We start from the raw sequence: 7,500 nt of genomic DNA, 5'->3' as shown, positions 1-7,500 counted from the left end.
GAGATAGAGGGAGAGAGAGTGAGGGATATAGAGAGAGAGAGGGAGGCAGAGAATGAGGGAGCAAGAGACAGAGAGAGCGAGAGACTTTAACATTTTCAGGGTCACTTTCACTGTTGAGCTATCGGACGCGCCCTGTTTACCCCAGGTGCACAGCTTTTCTGTGCTGTGTTTCATGTCGGGATGTGGTCTTCAAGTTTCCCCTCTCCTCTGGTTGCAGCTGTAATAGGCAGGTATTATGTCAGATCTGGATTATGTGTGGCACTCACAAAATAATAATACTGCAAAGACGTTGAATCTGGAGAAAAAGGAAAAGCTGTGTTTGCCGTTTACACAGACGAGTGTACTTAACTTATATTGGCGCCTCGTCCAAACTTTCCATAGAGCCTTGTAATTGCCCTGAATGAAGAGTATGCACTCATTAGAGTCTTCCTTTGGTGCCTCCTCCATAAGTGACACTGACTATCAGGTAGATGGGAGGGGAGCAGGGGGGTGTGGCTGGCCTTAATTAGCCAGCCACGCATCTATGGAGCTGTCACACTAAATTTGTACCGGCTGCCAAATTTGTACCGGGCGCGTCATCCATACGTAATCCATTCCAAACCTGCCTGTCAGCAGATGATCGCGTCGTCCGTTGCCGGGCAGGTTTCAAAAAACATTCGCGCTCATGTTGCCAAAGACGAAATAACATAATACAGTTAACGGATCGCTAGATAATGTAATGTTTGTTGGGTTCCTAAATAAACACACGATGTATCTTGGAACAGACATCAACATGCAGCGCGCCAATCCAACTGCGCATGCTCCGTGTGACGGTCTAATAAACTGATGTTGATATCATTACAGATAACGCTTGTTTTTACTTTATATTTGTATTGTATTTAATTGTTTAATCAAATTTAGCAAGTAAACTGAGTGTATAAAGCAGGTCAAGGACGAAATAGCACAATACAGATAACGGATCGCTAGATAGAAGGTTCGCGAATGTTCACGTCATTCGACGCGATCGTCCGTTGCCAGGCAACGGGCGAAGCGATCATCTGTTGCCAGGCAGATTTGGAGTAGATTACGTATGGATGACGCGCCCGGTACAAATTTGGCAGCCGGTACAAATTTAGTGTGACAGAGCCAGTATCCTGCCATAATTCAAACCTGAAAAAAAAAGTTTCAAAGGCTTGTAAGTCTTGCTGGTAACACCTTGTAAAAAAGGTTTTGCAACACCGAAAAAAGCGATTATAACCTGAAAAAAAAACACATTTTCAAAGTTCAAAAATTTCACCAGCGCATTTGCAGAGTTACAAATCTGGCACTGTTCTAACAGTGTAGTTCATTGTTTCCCAGTTTTGAAACCTTGTAAATGGGAACCTGCAAACAGGTGTTCATACATTGAGAAATACGTTTTGAAAGGTTGTATATTTATTTTTTTAAAAACTTGTAAAGGTGTACATTTACACCATTGCAATGTATTTTTTCAGAACTGACTTTTCAGCACTGACTTTTCAGAGATTTGACCACACAGGCGCAAGCTTTGAGTCACGTGATTATTTACAGTGTTCTGTCGCGCATTCGTTTTGAAACTCCTGACAGTTAGCCAAGAAATCTAGCCGCCCCTAGCGGCAGCAAATTAAATTTGCAGCTAGGAAGGTCTAGCCTTCCGTCGTCGTTTTTCGCTGCTGGAAACAGAAAATGTGAAAGGCCAATCAGATCGTGAGGGCGGAATCGAGCCGAATGACGACAGAGCTGCGACGGTTCCGGGTTAAAGGTAAACAACAATGGCTGCTGCTGCTGGCGAACAGCTGTCTTTCGACTCGGCTTTGGCCGCGACTCTTCAAGACTTGAAGTTAACATTTTCTTTGAGAAATGAACAAAGGACTGCACTGAAGTCTTTCCTGGAAAAGAAAGATGTAATCTGAGTTTTGCCGACCGGATACGGTAAAAGTTTCGTCGTTGGTCTCCATTCTCTCAATCCAACACAGACCTTTGACTGTCATGAGTTTCAAAACGAATGCGCGACAGAACATTGGCAATAATCACGTGACTCAAAGCTTGCGCCTGTGTGATCAAATCTCTGAACAGTCAGTGTTCAAATTCTGAACAGTCGCTGGTGAAATCTTTTGTACTAGAAAATATGTTTGAGAAAAAATAAATACTTTGAAGTTGTGTTGGTGAAAATGATGAAGATAATATAGAACACAAAATTATGTTTGCAGAGTTTTTTCAGTGTTGCAAAACCTTTTTTATAAGGTGTTGAGATTTCAAACCCAGACTTACAAGCCTTTTAACTTTCTTTTTCAGGTTTGAATTATGGCAGGATACTGGCCCATACACATCCACTTAACTGGATTTAATGTAATTGCAGCAGCCAATGAAAAGAGTGCAATGGAAGTAAATAATGGAGCAATGGAAGTTAAGAAGTGAATAAGCATGCTATACACATGATTTGAATAGCACTATAAACTAATACCAACCAATTCAGTGCAGTATCATCTTTTAGCCTCTTCCATCAATTTTTTTTAAAAAATGTACACTGTGGTAGAAAGATGTATCTCCATAGATCTTCATAGTAAATACTTCTCTGAAAGATTAGCATTAGCAATATGCTAAAGCTAATGCTCACGCTAAAGATGCAGCATCAGACCTTGTCAGTGTATGACTGTGATGGCCACCATGGTCATTTAATAGGAGGACGATATAACTAAATACAGTCGATAGAGTTACAGGGTATAGAAAAGGGAATCTAACGATAGGGGAGAGAGGGGGAGAGATGACCCAGTTCTGTTTCACACAGTGAAACCGGAGAGAGCAGGACCTGTGGAGCCCGCCGTGCACGTGACGGTCCCGGGCCGGGCCAAGGTCCAAACGGGAAACGTACAATGTCTTGTTTGTTTAAAACGTCTGTAATGTTGGAACGGGTCCCCCACTTTCCCCTCACCGTCTGTTGTCTGCTGTGAAAACGTGGAAATTATTTTAGCTTTTGGAATAAATCCAGGTTCTATGGGAGGTAGATGATCGTCCCTCCTGCTCCCTCTCTGTCTCTCGATCTCACCGCCGTCCCCTTTTTCTGTTTCTCTATTTAACCTTCTCTCCGTCTCCATTTTGGGGCTGTATTTCCCACTGTTTTTGTCACACATTCGTGAAGATGTGTGATGATATGAACTGGTGATGTCAATGAGGTTAATACCTGTCGATGGAGTGCCAGGAAGCCGAGACCGAGAGATCAGGAAAATGTTTAATGTCATCATATTAAAAAGAAGAACACAATGTTTTTTTCTTCAATCCGTATTTAGTATTTCGGACTTACTTAACATTCTGCAGCCCTGGGACTGGTAACGGAAACACCGTACTGGGTGCTGCGGACACACCCTGTCAGCCACGCTGGTCTAAGGAATGATGACCTATTCCCCAGATTGTGTGAAGCTGGGAAGCCATTTTAAAAGCAGCACACTTGGACAGATGTGGAGTTGTCCTCTCGGTCCTGGACAACACAGATAAAGGAAGCAGACTGATGGATGCATCATATGCTCAGCAGACGGGCACCAGCACACTGGTATCTCAACGCTTGTACTGATTGTGTGTGTGTGTCCCCCACCCCCCCCCCCCAGCTGCATCATTTTTAGTGTCTGTTACTTTGTGTCTGCGGCCGCCCACATTGTTTTAAAAGCTTTTCCAGACCTCTCTACTATCTCTGTCTTTGTCTATCTCTCACACACATACACACGCACACACACACACCCACACACACACACACACCACACCCACCACACACACACACACACACACACACACACACACACACACACCACACACACACACACACACACACACACACACACACACACACACACACAGTTTGTATGCACGTTGAGCTACCTAACTAAACCACAGTGGCATAAATGCAGACACTCACACACACACAAACACACACGCACGCATGCACGCACGCACGTACACAACACACACACCCACACACACACACACACACACACACACACACACACACACACACACACACACACACACACACACACACACACACACACACACACACAAGCACATACCTAGATAGGGGCTAGAGGTAAACCTTTCACTAGCAAGTGATGTGTCTTGTGTCAGACTACATTTATATGTATTGTTGCTGTTAAAATACCTCAAGAGCTTCCTTTGCCACATAAACCAAACAAAAGTGTGCAATGTTCAAAAGGTTCAAAGGTAGGGAAAAGAACACACCGTGTAGTATCCTTGATTTACAACAGAGATGTACGTAGGCTCACAGAGAGAAAAAAACATGTGTCTCTTGCAAGTGACGTTGAGTTGGGCACCCTCTCCATGCATCATTTCGTGCGGCCATGGCTTCAGTGGAAGTCGGTTTCCCTCACTCAGCGCCATTCAACCGGCTCTTATTAGTGGCCAAGTTAGTTGCCTGTTTCCGAAAAACCGCATTCCACTTGTGCCATCACCATCACCTGAGAGCTGCAAGTCGGGAAAATATTTGGTATCTTCCACTGGGCTGCCGGGTTCACGCTGGGTCCAAACCACAGAAGAGTCCTCTGCAATAATAAAGAGTTATTGAGAACTAGTTTCAGCCTCTCGAGAGGTGCAAAAATAAGTTGAGTTCATAATAACACGCTGCATGTTTTCTACACACAACATTGTTGTATCTGTTTTTGTATTCCCAATTGCTGTCCTTGGAATGCTCTATTTTCTATTCATGCACTTTGTCTGTGAAAACGCATTGATCCCGTTTTCCCTCCCTGGGTTGTGTGTTGTGAAGACTACCGGACTGGACCCTGCTTTGCCTCGGTAAGCAACCAGATGTGCCAGGGACAGCTGACGGGCATCGTGTGCACCAAGACCCTCTGCTGTGCCACGGTGGGCCGGGCCTGGGGTCACCCCTGTGAGATGTGTCCGGCACAGCCTCAGCCCTGCCGTAGAGGCTTCATACCCAACCATCGAACCGGGGCATGCCAAGGTAGGACCCCCCCACCACACACACACACACACACTGGACCCTTGTGTCTACCTTCTCTGTTTATCTGCATGGTCGTGTCTTTTTTATCTTGACCTCTGTCTTGTCTGTTTCTCTCCTGCATCACCTCAGGCCTGAGGGGCGAGGGGAGGGTTGATGTCCTGTTTGGATTCATGTTCTTAAGATTGAATGTGATTTGATGTGAATTTTATGTACGGTGATATATGAAGTTGTGTATGATATCTTTATAACAGTTGGAGCTGATTTCTTCTGATCTTCTCCAGAATTCGAACGCAAAGCCAATCCCAACAAGATACAATATATTTTCACATTATATAACAAGTCCACCTAGCGCCTAGCTTAGCTTCACTTCACCGTCCTTCAGTGGCTTTGTGTTCTTTTTTTAATATGTTTAAAATTATACATCTCAATCGTTCACATCTACCTCTGTCTTGCTCTCTTTCACCTCCCCCGTCTCCTTGCCCACCGTCCCAGTGCTGGGGGATTAGTTCTAATTGGGTTGGATTGGGGTGGATGGCAGTGCCCCCCTGCGCGCGTGTGGAATGCCCACAGACGCACACTGCGCTGGGGCTGTCAGACACGGTAACACGGGTCAGTGGCGCTGCCACGTGTGGGGAGCCCATTCCCGGTCGGGCAGACGTCTCCCTGCCTGCTCCGTACCAGACAGCTTTAGAGCCACCTGTGGAGGAGGGGGGAGCCAGGTGAACCGGGCCAAGCCCCGGGGGAACGTACTGTTCCCGGGGTGTAGCGCTGGCTCACGCAGGCCTGTTTCGGGTTCTGCTCTGGGCCCGGTGCGCAGAGGAAAGAATATGTTGTTGCTGCTTTGGAATGCAGTCACGTGAATATACGGTATCAGATCTTTATGGATGTACGGATTAATGGGTGGATAGATGTATGGTTGGACGGATGGATGGAATGGTGGCTGGGGGGAGGGAGGCTAAGATAGTTCGATGAGTGGATGTGTAGATGTATGGATGGGTAGATAGGTCGACCAATGGATGGATAGATGGATGCTTGACTATGTATTTCTAGAGAAACATAGATGACGGATGGAGGTTGTGGTTGTATAAAAGGGAGATTAATTTTTGTTGCCATCGAAACGTTCTTAATCTTCATTACAAAGTAAATAGATGGCTGCACATGGAGAACTGTGATCTGGTGAACTGGAAACTACTAATGGGTCCTTTTCCCATGGATTGTAATGCATGATTGATGTTGTGTAAATCCCTTGTTTGTTCCTGGTATTTGTAAGATGAGCTGATATGGCTCGTAATACAAAAGAACAGAAAATAAATCTAGTGAGGCCTTCCTGACAAACAGAGCAAAATAAACAACCTCATCTTTGTATACTTGACAATATGGTAATAATGATCGTTATAATCTGGAAATTGTGTTGAAAAGATATTGGTAGAGGTTGTTAGAGGACGCATTGTCTTTCCTTTCTGATAACCTTGGTCCTTCTATCTCTTATATTTTATCACTTTATATTATTTTATTTTCTACTTGAGTTTTGTTCTTCTCTCTAATTGAGAGTTTAGTGTGGTGGTGGTTGTGCGCCCTTGTGTGTGTATGTGTGTGTGTGGTGTGTGTGTGTGTGTGTGTGTGTGTGTGTGTGTGTGTGTGTATATATGTTAGTGTTCTGCCTAATGCAGGTGTGTGTGACGTGTGTTTTTGTTTGTGTGTGTGTATATATGTTTGTCTGTGTGTGTGTATTATCATGTGTGTCCACATGTGTCTTTTGGGTGTGTCCATGGATGGGTGAAAGGACCTCTATTCAGTGTGTTTTCTATGTCTGTGTGTGCAGATGGATGAGTGCCAGGCCATCCCTGGTCTGTGTCAGGGTGGGAAATGCATCAACACCGTGGGATCCTTCGAGTGCAAGTGCCCTGCTGGACACAAGTTTAACGAAGTCACACAGAAATGCGACGGTAAGAACTACTATTGAATAAGTCAGATTGACTTATGAGCAAGCATTGCAGTAGGTTTTGTACTGCCTGACATGTGCTCATTAACAACAGTAAAGCAAAGTTAAGTAGGTTCTGTTTCACGCCACCCCAGTCAGTGGTAGGCCGATTAATAAGTATATATAAAGGACCATACTTAAACCTGCTGCCTCTCTCTCTAAGTACACATTATTCAGGTTTATTTTAAACCCAAGCACCAAACACTTATTTTTCCCCAAACCACCAGGTTTGTACCGTTTTCCTGCAATGCTTTGAATATAAACCTTCTGACTCACTGGCAAACTTCTTTCATTTGAGAAAACGTTAACAGTCAGCCTGAAACATTTGTAGAAAAATCTGCCCTCTTCTTCTCTTCTACACCAACATGTATTAAGAATAAAACAATATTTGAAAAAATATATGACTTTGTTAAAGATTTTCAGCCCAGAACTTTCACCTCTGGTGCTTTTGGGTATAACCAAACAGACCGAACACGGGGTATGTGGCAATTGGTAAAACTATGCACCGTTTTATGCCCAGAAATAATTGCCGGAAACTTCTGGACTGTGTAAA

General features: G+C 44.4%; 1 pseudogene; it reads left to right on the top strand.

Annotated features, from left to right (window-relative positions):
* The window catches only part of LOC130403659 (fibrillin-1-like), a 24,912-nt pseudogene extending 19,952 nt beyond the window's left edge, over nt 1–4,960 (top strand).
* The last annotated feature ends 2,540 nt before the right edge of the window (nt 4,961–7,500 follow it).

This window comes from Gadus chalcogrammus, chromosome 14 (genome assembly GCF_026213295.1).
Source record: "Gadus chalcogrammus isolate NIFS_2021 chromosome 14, NIFS_Gcha_1.0, whole genome shotgun sequence".
Lineage (NCBI taxonomy): Eukaryota > Metazoa > Chordata > Actinopteri > Gadiformes > Gadidae > Gadus > Gadus chalcogrammus.
Note: the sequence above shows the minus strand (reverse complement) of the source record. Positions and strands in the feature narration are given on the sequence as shown.